The following is a 12,500-nucleotide window of genomic DNA, read 5'->3' on the forward strand; positions in this document are numbered from 1 at the left end:
CGAACATGACGGGAGAGATGAGACTCTGGCGGTCGGGTGTGAATTAATACACGAACTGTTTGTCACCGCCGTCCGTATTATATACAATGCACGAACGCACACGCACCTGCCAGCCTTAATAGTGAGAGTGGGCGTGGGCGTGGGCGTGGGCATGGGCGTTGGATTGGTAGAGGGGGTGGGCGTGGGCGCGCAAATGTACCGCCCCTCTGAACCACGCGGCAATCGCCCGCAAGCATCGCGCCCACGCCCACGCCCACGCCCAAGCCCACGCCCGTTCTCGTGCAAGAGGTGTTCCTGGCGGTCCCTTTTTTCCTTTAATTGGATATTAAAAAAAAAAAAACCATTTAAATATGTTTAATTTAATTTGTTCACTAACACATTAGGCCCGTCGCGCCGCGCCACTACTATATGGGGTGGAGGTGCGAAGGTGACGGCGACGGCGACGACGAAATACCAGAGTCTAAAAGGAGTAGTATGATTGCGGCGCCACGCAAAGTGGCGTTGTTCAGACTTCTCTCTCGCGTATCTCTGCGTTAGTATTGTTGTCACGTTTCGCATTTCTCTAAAAAAAGAGGTTGTTCTCTTTTTTATTATAATATTATATTATGTTTATTTTATTTATTTATTTATTTTTATGGTATTATTTTTTAATATCATATTAATATTGTACCCCGATGAACGGCGTCGACCGACGGAATCGCGTCTGGGCAATTGTTATGGCATTAATGTGTGAGATTTTCAAGAGTGTATATTATTATCGATTGTGATATGATGTGCTCTCTCTCGGGTCGAATGTGTTAACTGTCAGAAATTCCCTCTGCGTTATTTCGTTATTACATTTCAATGTAAAATCAAACGGTCGTTAAAAGTTTATCCAGCAGCAGTTTAATATAAAAACTGTACATTCAGATGTGATATTTTTAATACAGCTCTCATAATACGGGACCGGCGTGGCGCGCTCACAATCGCAGACTGTTGCGTTCGTTTGTGCGGCTTCGCCCCCTGTGTTTTATGCGCGTGGTGTTAAAAATAATATAAAAATGGTGTTATAAAAGAAGTCTCTCAAGTACCGGGCGACGATCAAAGTGTCGTACTCGAATATGTTATAAAATCATAGCTCGCAAGAGCGTCAATGTGTGTTAAGTCTCGTTCAAAGAACCTTCAATGCTTGGGACCATGTCGCACGGCCTCCTAACGGAGGCGGTGCAACGTGAAATGTGTCCTCGTCCTGCGTGGGCGTCTGGGTTTAATAGTTCCGCTCGTCGAATGCTGACGGCGGGGCGAAACTCTCCCGTCTCGCAGCACATCATAGAATAAATTTTGTCGGGCACCGCGTCGCCGCTCTTAATAGAATGGCGCGCGACGTGCTTCGACCTTCCGTCGTGAGATGGGGCTGCAGCGCCGTGAACCGGCGCGGCGGCTCGCTCGCTACGGAAGGGGCTCGCTAACTGCGCGCCTACGTTTCCCCTTACAGCTTAACAGCTACGGGCGTTACGTGGCGTGAAGTATGTGGATAGCTCCCTGGTTGATCCTGCCAGTAGTTATATGCTTGTCTCAAAGATTAAGCCATGCATGTCTCAGTGCAAGCCGTATTAAGGCGATACCGCGAATGGCTCAATATATCAGTTTTGGTTCCTTAGATCTTACTCAGTTACTTGGATAACTGTGGTAATTCTAGAGCTAATACATGCAATCAGAACTCTGACCAGTGATGGGACGAGCGCTTTTATTAGATCAAAACCAATCGACGGAGGGCCTCGCGTCCGAAGTCGTTAATTTTGATGAATCTGGATAACTTTTGCCGATCGCATGGTCCAGTACCGGCGACGCATCTTTCAAATGTCTGCCTTATCAACTTTCGATGGTAGTTTCTGCGACTACCATGGTTGTCACGGGTAACGGGGAATCAGGGTTCGATTCCGGAGAGGGAGCCTGAGAAACGGCTACCACATCCAAGGAAGGCAGCAGGCGCGCAAATTACCCACTCCCGGCACGGGGAGGTAGTGACGAAAAATAACGATACGGGACTCTTACGAGGCCTCGTAATCGGAATGAGTACACTTTAAATATTTTAACGAGGAACAATTGGAGGGCAAGTCTGGTGCCAGCAGCCGCGGTAATTCCAGCTCCAATAGCGTATACTAAAATTGTTGCGGTTAAAAAGCTCGTAGTTGCATTTGTGCGCCGCGCTGTCGGTGCACCGCATCCGCGGTGATACTGACACGTCTGCGGAGCATATCGTCGGTGAGCCGGCGGTAAAACGCCGGTTCAATATCAAAATCCTATCGCGGTGCTCTTCGTTGAGTGTCGAGATGGGCCGACAATTTTACTTTGAACAAATTAGAGTGCTCAAAGCGGGCTCAAAATGCCGCTTGAATATTTCGTGCATGGAATAATAGAATATGATCTCGGTTCTATTTTGTTGGTTTTCAGAACTCCGAGGTAATGATTAATAGGGATAACTGGGGGCATTCGTATTGCGACGTTAGAGGTGAAATTCTTGGATCGTCGCAAGACGAACATCAGCGAAAGCATTTGCCAAAGGTGTTTTCATCAATCAAGAACGAAAGTTAGAGGTTCGAAGGCGATTAGATACCGCCCTAGTTCTAACCGTAAATATGTCATCTAGCGATCCGCCGACGTTACTACAATGGCTCGGCGGGCAGCTTCCGGGAAACCAAAGATTTTGGACTCCGGGGGGAGTATGGTTGCAAAGCTGAAACTTAAAGGAATTGACGGAAGGGCACCACCAGGAGTGGAGCCTGCGGCTTAATTTGACTCAACACGGGAAATCTCACCAGGCCCGGACACCGGAAGGATTGACAGATTAACAGCTCTTTCTTGATTCGGTGGGTGGTGGTGCATGGCCGTTCTTAGTTGGTGGAGCGATTTGTCTGGTTAATTCCGGTAACGAACGAGACTCTAGCCTGCTAAATAGGCGTCGTCATTTAGGTGTGCGCGGCTTCGGTCGCGCAACTCACTGGCGGCGTATTAAAATTCTTCTTAGAGGGACCGGCGTCTTCGAGGCGCACGAGATTGAGCAATAACAGGTCTGTGATGCCCTTAGATGTCCTGGGCCGCACGCGCGCTACACTGAAGGAATCAGCATGTTCTCCCTGGCCTAGAGGCCCGGGCAACCCGTTGAAACTCCTTCGTGCTGGGGATTGGGGTTTGCAATTATCCCCCATAAACGAGGAATTCCTAGTAAGCGCGAGTCATAAGCTCGCGTTGATTACGTCCCTGCCCTTTGTACACACCGCCCGTCGCTACTACCGATTGAATGATTTAGTGAGGTCTTCGGACCGACACGCGGTGGCTTCACGGCCGTCGGCGTTGCTGGGAAGTTGACCAAACTTGATCATTTAGAGGAAGTAAAAGTCGTAACAAGGTTTCCGTAGGGGAACCTGCGGAAGGATCATTAACGTGTAACGTCTGCACGGGTCGCCGCGGTAAACGCGCATGCGCACCCATGTTTGTACGATTATGTTAAAGACCAAACCAAAACAAAAACAAAAACCCGTCTAGTATAAGTATGACCGTCGCGATCGGTCCGCCGGACTGTCGGTTGCGTTCAGCTGTCGCCACAATGACACTAGCCAATATAATCGACGACACGGCGCGGTCCGTCGGTTGTCTTTACTCGGACACCCCAATATTGTTATCTTTATATCCGTTAAGATGAGAGTCGTTATGTTACGATCGCATTGGATATTATAGATGACAAAAAACGTTGTATAATAAATATACCATGAAACAGAAATGTTAAACTATTACCCTGGACGGTGGATCACTTGGCTCGCGGGTCGATGAAGAACGCAGTTAACTGCGCGTCATAGTGTGAACTGCAGGACACATTTGAACATCGACATTTCGAACGCACATTGCGGTCCGTGGAGAAACATCCAGGACCACTCCTGTCTGAGGGCCGGCTGCATAAAAACAAATGCCACACTGTTCGTGGGCGCGACTCAACAACCTTTCATTAGGGCGAGACGCGCGCACGGACACATGGCGGCTCCGTGAGGCTTAGCGCCAATCGGTCCGTTTAAATATATAAAATGAAATAATGTGTGCGTGTCGTTCGAGGCGCGCCAAGCTCTCGCCGGCTCGGCGCCGTTGCCGCTAGCCCGTAGCAGCAGCCGTGGGTGCAGTAGCAGCGTCGCTACGCGCGCGCACGATCGCTTCGATCGATCGACCCTTCCGTTAACGGTTAATCGATCTAGTGTCGAACGCGATACGTGCGCTATGCGTGGCGTACGCCTGCGACGCACGCACGGTGCGGGCATGCGAAACGTGCGCTAAGACGCCCACGAGAGAGACGCGTCGCGTTAACGACACGCTCCGCGCATTATTTCGACAATGAGTTTTCGGTGTGAAGACCAACCAATTCATTTGATAACCGCACCCATAAGCGCGCTTTGTTGTTTGTAGCGTGTAGTAGTCTAATCGAATCGGTAATCTAATCTGAAAACTCCGTAGGCGGACTCGACGTCCGGACTCGCGAGGCGGCGCCGTGCGCGCTCGCGCCGATGCGGCGCGAGAGCGAGCGGCGCCGTCTAGCTGACGGATATCGCGTCTGCCTCCACTTTTATCGTTGGCCTCAGATCAGGGAGGATCACCCGCCGAATTTAAGCATATTAGTAAGCGGAGGAAAAGAAACTAACCAGGATTTCCTTAGTAGCGGCGAGCGAACAGGAATGAGCCCAGCACTGAATCGCGCGGTTTTAACGATCGCGGGAGATGTGGTGTTCGGGAGGTTCCGCTATCTCGTCGTCGCCGCTCCTGTCCAAGTTCGTCTTGAACGGGGCCGTTTTCCCGTAGAGGGTGCCAGGCCCGTAGCGACGGAGCGAGGCGGCGAGAGGGACACTCCTCAGAGTCGGGTTGCTTGAGAGTGCAGCCCTAAGTGGGTGGTAAACTCCATCTAAGGCTAAATATTACCGCGAGACCGATAGCGAACAAGTACCGTGAGGGAAAGTTGAAAAGAACTTTGAAGAGAGAGTTCAAGAGTACGTGAAACCGTTCAGGGGTAAACCTGCGAAACTCGAATGAACGAACGGAGAGATTCATCGACATCCGGCGGCGTGCGTGCGCGCTCCTCGATGTCGCGCCTCGCCCCTCACGGGTGCCGCGGCGCGGCACGGGTCGCGTCCGTCTCAGTCCGTCGGCGTCGTGCACTTCTCTCTCAGTAATGCATCGCGACCCGTTCGACGTCGGCTTAAGCGCCGTCCGATTCGCCCAGCGGTGGGTTCGCCCTCCGCTGGACCGCGACGGTTGCCGGCCGGCTGTCGGACGGTATCAGTACGAATCGCGCACGCGCATCGCGCGCGTCCGGCCCGACGCAAGCTCGCACCGTACAATGTCGCTGTCCTGCCCGAGCGCGGACAGCGACGCGGCGCAACTGTCGTCGCAGCCGTGATGTCTCGGACCGTGCGCGTCTCAGTCTGCGATGAGTCATTTTCGGGCACTCGCAGGACCCGTCTTGAAACACGGACCAAGGAGTCTAGCATGTGTGCGAGTCATTGAGTTGTCTTTGTCACAAAACTGAAAGGCGCAACGAAAGTGAACGTAGGGAGGATGGAGCGCCGGTCCCGATCGGCCTCCCGCACTCCCGAGGCGTCTCGTTTCCAATCCGTGAATGCAGGCGCGCTCCGAGCACAGATGCTGGGACCCGAAAGATGGTGAACTATGCCTGGTCAGGTCGAAGTCAGGGGAAACCCTGATGGAGGACCGTAGCGATTCTGACGTGCAAATCGATCGTCGGAACTGGGTATAGGGGCGAAAGACTAATCGAACCATCTAGTAGCTGGTTCCGTCCGAAGTTTCCCTCAGGATAGCTGGCGTCGATACAACAGTCCCATCCGGTAAAGCGAATGATTAGAGGCATTGGGGCCGAAACGACCTCAACCTATTCTCAAACTTTAAATGGGTGAGAACTCCGGCTTACTCGAACGATGAAGCCGGAGATCTGATGACGGTGCCAAGTGGGCCAATTTTGGTAAGCAGAACTGGCGCTGTGGGATGAACCAAACGTAGTCGTAGCGGGCGGAATCCGGACCCGCGTTCCGGCCTTCCGCGGATCTTCCTAGCCGTAAGGCCGCGTCGGTTTCGTCTCGTGCGCGATCGGCGCGGTTCTGTACGACCGCCGTTCAACGGTCAGCTCAGAACTGGCACGGACAAGGGGAATCCGACTGTCTAATTAAAACAAAGCATTGCGATGGCCCTCGCGGGTGTTGACGCAATGTGATTTCTGCCCAGTGCTCTGAATGTCAACGTGAAGAGATTCAAGCAAGCGCGGGTAAACGGCGGGAGTAACTATGACTCTCTTGGTTGCTCACGGGTCGGTCGACGTGCGTGTTTCCGGCGACAGCGGCTACTCGCTGGGGATACGACGTGGAGCGCGATCGGCTCGTCAACGGGGAAGAGTGGTCTCGGCCACGACGCCCAACTCCTATCCACAGCCTGCTCGTGGCGCCGCTGCGATCGCTAATGTGGGGGGGGGGGACACGCGTCTTTAACATCATGCGACCCTACACTGGCCGTTAAGGTGTCCATCGCCTCGGTGGCGCGTGTCCTTCGAACGACTGCGAGGCCAAGCACGTTTCCACTATGGTCTGCGCCGCCGGTGTGCCTTTCCTTTTTTTGGATCGTACGCCGGTGGCGCAGGACGTAGTCAGGCTTGTCACTGGATTCTCTACGGAGTGTGCGGCGCCCCCCCTACCATCTTTGGGGGCGTAATCCAGGTGAGGTTGGAGCTGAGACGCTGCAACAGTCCTTCAGGGAGGTTTTTTCAGCCGTTTTCACGGCTTTTTCCTCCAAGTCCAATAGCTTCCTTCGGGTGGGACCTTTGCGAAAGCTATGGGCGAATCCCAGTGGTAGGGTTTGCGGCCCGCCACAGTGGGAAATTGATTATTGCAAAAAGTCCAAACAGAAAATGTGAGGGCCACCCTGACCTCCCACAGGAGTCGGGGAGCATGGTCAATTCTTCCTCGGCGGCTCAGCCTGGCGCGTCCGGCGAAAGTGTCGGGAGTGCTGGGCGGGCATCAGAATGGAACTGCCCGTCATGTGGACGGGGGTTCAGAACGAAGACGGGGTTGGGTGTCCACAGACGTAGGGCCCACCCTGTCGAGGCTAATGCGGAGGCTGCTCCAAGCCAAGTGAAGCGACGTTGGCTCGATGAAGAACTGGACCTCCTTGCGCGCACCGAGGCCTTGTTGACGCTAGAGGCGAGCGGCCCTTGCACGAATGTCGCCTTAGCTGCCCGATTGCCCCAGCTCCATCGGACGCTGGAAGCAATCAAGGGCCAGCGGCGAGCCGCGAAGTACAAAGGGATGGTTAAAACCCACCTGGCGTACCTAGTGGCTCAGAAGGCGGCAGACGATGCGGGCGCGTCGTCCTCGGTTGATGCAAGTGTGAGTGCACAGGAGAGTGGTGAAGTCGAGTCGGCCGATGCTGATGATCAGGCACCCGTGGTTCAAACTCCAATCAGTGTAGACGCTGCGCGAGCGCTCTCGGACCTCCTAGCGGGGGCCGAGGCACGCATACGACGTGGCGGACTGGGAGCGAGGGCTGCGAGGCACCTCCGCCATACTAAAAGACATGGCTTTTTGAACGAACCGATTGCGCTAGACTCATTGTCGAACCGCAAGCGGAGACAGGGGGCAGTTCAGTCTCCCTAGTCGAAACCGTATATAGTAAGTACCACTGGCGAGGTGTTTAATACACGAACTGACTGACTATACACTGAAAAATATTTCGTTATATTCCTTTTTGTTAATTTGTTTTACGGTGGAAAATGGATTTTTTTTTTAATATTATCACAACAGAATTGAAGGATTACTTTTAATTTGAGTAAATATAGATTTTTAGAAAATTAAAAATAAAAAAAACCATAGTAGCAGCGCGGTACGGTAAGATTCGATACACGAACTGGAAGTCTCCCTTCTAAGATTATTACGACACTTGCGTGTGCGCGCTAATGCACCGTCCGTCTAAACCAAGCCCACGCCCACGCCCACGCCCACGCCTGCGCCTTTTTTTTATGACTATTATTACTAAGGGGAAGTTTAATAATGTCATCATTATAAAATTACTAATAACATTCACTCTAGGTAAACATAGGCAGGGCGGTGCGGTGCGGTGCGGCGCGTTTCGATTCACGAACATGACGGGAGAGATGAGACTCTGGCGGTCGGGTGTGAATTAATACACGAACTGTTTGTCACCGCCGTCCGTATTATATACAATGCACGAACGCACACGCACCTGCCAGCCTTAATAGTGAGAGTGGGCGTGGGCGTGGGCGTGGGCATGGGCGTTGGATTGGTAGAGGGGGTGGGCGTGGGCGCGCAAATGTACCGCCCCTCTGAACCACGCGGCAATCGCCCGCAAGCATCGCGCCCACGCCCACGCCCACGCCCAAGCCCACGCCCGTTCTCGTGCAAGAGGTGTTCCTGGCGGTCCCTTTTTTCCTTTAATTGGATATTAAAAAAAAAAAAACCATTTAAATATGTTTAATTTAATTTGTTCACTAACACATTAGGCCCGTCGCGCCGCGCCACTACTATATGGGGTGGAGGTGCGAAGGTGACGGCGACGGCGACGACGAAATACCAGAGTCTAAAAGGAGTAGTATGATTGCGGCGCCACGCAAAGTGGCGTTGTTCAGACTTCTCTCTCGCGTATCTCTGCGTTAGTATTGTTGTCACGTTTCGCATTTCTCTAAAAAAAGAGGTTGTTCTCTTTTTTATTATAATATTATATTATGTTTATTTTATTTATTTATTTATTTTTATGGTATTATTTTTTAATATCATATTAATATTGTACCCCGATGAACGGCGTCGACCGACGGAATCGCGTCTGGGCAATTGTTATGGCATTAATGTGTGAGATTTTCAAGAGTGTATATTATTATCGATTGTGATATGATGTGCTCTCTCTCGGGTCGAATGTGTTAACTGTCAGAAATTCCCTCTGCGTTATTTCGTTATTACATTTCAATGTAAAATCAAACGGTCGTTAAAAGTTTATCCAGCAGCAGTTTAATATAAAAACTGTACATTCAGATGTGATATTTTTAATACAGCTCTCATAATACGGGACCGGCGTGGCGCGCTCACAATCGCAGACTGTTGCGTTCGTTTGTGCGGCTTCGCCCCCTGTGTTTTATGCGCGTGGTGTTAAAAATAATATAAAAATGGTGTTATAAAAGAAGTCTCTCAAGTACCGGGCGACGATCAAAGTGTCGTACTCGAATATGTTATAAAATCATAGCTCGCAAGAGCGTCAATGTGTGTTAAGTCTCGTTCAAAGAACCTTCAATGCTTGGGACCATGTCGCACGGCCTCCTAACGGAGGCGGTGCAACGTGAAATGTGTCCTCGTCCTGCGTGGGCGTCTGGGTTTAATAGTTCCGCTCGTCGAATGCTGACGGCGGGGCGAAACTCTCCCGTCTCGCAGCACATCATAGAATAAATTTTGTCGGGCACCGCGTCGCCGCTCTTAATAGAATGGCGCGCGACGTGCTTCGACCTTCCGTCGTGAGATGGGGCTGCAGCGCCGTGAACCGGCGCGGCGGCTCGCTCGCTACGGAAGGGGCTCGCTAACTGCGCGCCTACGTTTCCCCTTACAGCTTAACAGCTACGGGCGTTACGTGGCGTGAAGTATGTGGATAGCTCCCTGGTTGATCCTGCCAGTAGTTATATGCTTGTCTCAAAGATTAAGCCATGCATGTCTCAGTGCAAGCCGTATTAAGGCGATACCGCGAATGGCTCAATATATCAGTTTTGGTTCCTTAGATCTTACTCAGTTACTTGGATAACTGTGGTAATTCTAGAGCTAATACATGCAATCAGAACTCTGACCAGTGATGGGACGAGCGCTTTTATTAGATCAAAACCAATCGACGGAGGGCCTCGCGTCCGAAGTCGTTAATTTTGATGAATCTGGATAACTTTTGCCGATCGCATGGTCCAGTACCGGCGACGCATCTTTCAAATGTCTGCCTTATCAACTTTCGATGGTAGTTTCTGCGACTACCATGGTTGTCACGGGTAACGGGGAATCAGGGTTCGATTCCGGAGAGGGAGCCTGAGAAACGGCTACCACATCCAAGGAAGGCAGCAGGCGCGCAAATTACCCACTCCCGGCACGGGGAGGTAGTGACGAAAAATAACGATACGGGACTCTTACGAGGCCTCGTAATCGGAATGAGTACACTTTAAATATTTTAACGAGGAACAATTGGAGGGCAAGTCTGGTGCCAGCAGCCGCGGTAATTCCAGCTCCAATAGCGTATACTAAAATTGTTGCGGTTAAAAAGCTCGTAGTTGCATTTGTGCGCCGCGCTGTCGGTGCACCGCATCCGCGGTGATACTGACACGTCTGCGGAGCATATCGTCGGTGAGCCGGCGGTAAAACGCCGGTTCAATATCAAAATCCTATCGCGGTGCTCTTCGTTGAGTGTCGAGATGGGCCGACAATTTTACTTTGAACAAATTAGAGTGCTCAAAGCGGGCTCAAAATGCCGCTTGAATATTTCGTGCATGGAATAATAGAATATGATCTCGGTTCTATTTTGTTGGTTTTCAGAACTCCGAGGTAATGATTAATAGGGATAACTGGGGGCATTCGTATTGCGACGTTAGAGGTGAAATTCTTGGATCGTCGCAAGACGAACATCAGCGAAAGCATTTGCCAAAGGTGTTTTCATCAATCAAGAACGAAAGTTAGAGGTTCGAAGGCGATTAGATACCGCCCTAGTTCTAACCGTAAATATGTCATCTAGCGATCCGCCGACGTTACTACAATGGCTCGGCGGGCAGCTTCCGGGAAACCAAAGATTTTGGACTCCGGGGGGAGTATGGTTGCAAAGCTGAAACTTAAAGGAATTGACGGAAGGGCACCACCAGGAGTGGAGCCTGCGGCTTAATTTGACTCAACACGGGAAATCTCACCAGGCCCGGACACCGGAAGGATTGACAGATTAACAGCTCTTTCTTGATTCGGTGGGTGGTGGTGCATGGCCGTTCTTAGTTGGTGGAGCGATTTGTCTGGTTAATTCCGGTAACGAACGAGACTCTAGCCTGCTAAATAGGCGTCGTCATTTAGGTGTGCGCGGCTTCGGTCGCGCAACTCACTGGCGGCGTATTAAAATTCTTCTTAGAGGGACCGGCGTCTTCGAGGCGCACGAGATTGAGCAATAACAGGTCTGTGATGCCCTTAGATGTCCTGGGCCGCACGCGCGCTACACTGAAGGAATCAGCATGTTCTCCCTGGCCTAGAGGCCCGGGCAACCCGTTGAAACTCCTTCGTGCTGGGGATTGGGGTTTGCAATTATCCCCCATAAACGAGGAATTCCTAGTAAGCGCGAGTCATAAGCTCGCGTTGATTACGTCCCTGCCCTTTGTACACACCGCCCGTCGCTACTACCGATTGAATGATTTAGTGAGGTCTTCGGACCGACACGCGGTGGCTTCACGGCCGTCGGCGTTGCTGGGAAGTTGACCAAACTTGATCATTTAGAGGAAGTAAAAGTCGTAACAAGGTTTCCGTAGGGGAACCTGCGGAAGGATCATTAACGTGTAACGTCTGCACGGGTCGCCGCGGTAAACGCGCATGCGCACCCATGTTTGTACGATTATGTTAAAGACCAAACCAAAACAAAAACAAAAACCCGTCTAGTATAAGTATGACCGTCGCGATCGGTCCGCCGGACTGTCGGTTGCGTTCAGCTGTCGCCACAATGACACTAGCCAATATAATCGACGACACGGCGCGGTCCGTCGGTTGTCTTTACTCGGACACCCCAATATTGTTATCTTTATATCCGTTAAGATGAGAGTCGTTATGTTACGATCGCATTGGATATTATAGATGACAAAAAACGTTGTATAATAAATATACCATGAAACAGAAATGTTAAACTATTACCCTGGACGGTGGATCACTTGGCTCGCGGGTCGATGAAGAACGCAGTTAACTGCGCGTCATAGTGTGAACTGCAGGACACATTTGAACATCGACATTTCGAACGCACATTGCGGTCCGTGGAGAAACATCCAGGACCACTCCTGTCTGAGGGCCGGCTGCATAAAAACAAATGCCACACTGTTCGTGGGCGCGACTCAACAACCTTTCATTAGGGCGAGACGCGCGCACGGACACATGGCGGCTCCGTGAGGCTTAGCGCCAATCGGTCCGTTTAAATATATAAAATGAAATAATGTGTGCGTGTCGTTCGAGGCGCGCCAAGCTCTCGCCGGCTCGGCGCCGTTGCCGCTAGCCCGTAGCAGCAGCCGTGGGTGCAGTAGCAGCGTCGCTACGCGCGCGCACGATCGCTTCGATCGATCGACCCTTCCGTTAACGGTTAATCGATCTAGTGTCGAACGCGATACGTGCGCTATGCGTGGCGTACGCCTGCGACGCACGCACGGTGCGGGCATGCGAAACGTGCGCTAAGACGCCCACGAGAGAGACGCGTCGCGTTAACGACACGCTCCG

The 12,500-nt window shown here is 51.7% G+C and overlaps 4 non-coding genes across 4 annotated transcripts; all 4 read left to right on the forward strand.

Moving 5' to 3' along the window:
- The first annotated feature begins 1,518 nt into the window (after positions 1-1,518).
- LOC120632465 lies at positions 1,519-3,421 on the forward strand. The gene has a single exon (XR_005659136.1). It is a non-coding gene; the product is annotated as a small subunit ribosomal RNA (ribosomal RNA).
- A 350-nt stretch (positions 3,422-3,771) lies between these two features.
- LOC120632441 lies at positions 3,772-3,928 on the forward strand. Its single transcript, XR_005659115.1, has one exon. It is a non-coding gene; the product is annotated as a 5.8S ribosomal RNA (ribosomal RNA).
- Positions 3,929-9,674: 5,746 nt separating this feature from the next.
- Positions 9,675-11,577, forward strand: LOC120632466. Its single transcript, XR_005659137.1, has one exon. It is a non-coding gene; the product is annotated as a small subunit ribosomal RNA (ribosomal RNA).
- A 350-nt stretch (positions 11,578-11,927) lies between these two features.
- On the forward strand, positions 11,928-12,084 carry LOC120632442. Its single transcript, XR_005659116.1, has one exon. It is a non-coding gene; the product is annotated as a 5.8S ribosomal RNA (ribosomal RNA).
- Positions 12,085-12,500: the final 416 nt, after the last annotated feature.

Source organism: Pararge aegeria, chromosome 19, assembly GCF_905163445.1.
Source record: "Pararge aegeria chromosome 19, ilParAegt1.1, whole genome shotgun sequence".
In the NCBI taxonomy this organism is placed as follows: domain Eukaryota; kingdom Metazoa; phylum Arthropoda; class Insecta; order Lepidoptera; family Nymphalidae; genus Pararge; species Pararge aegeria.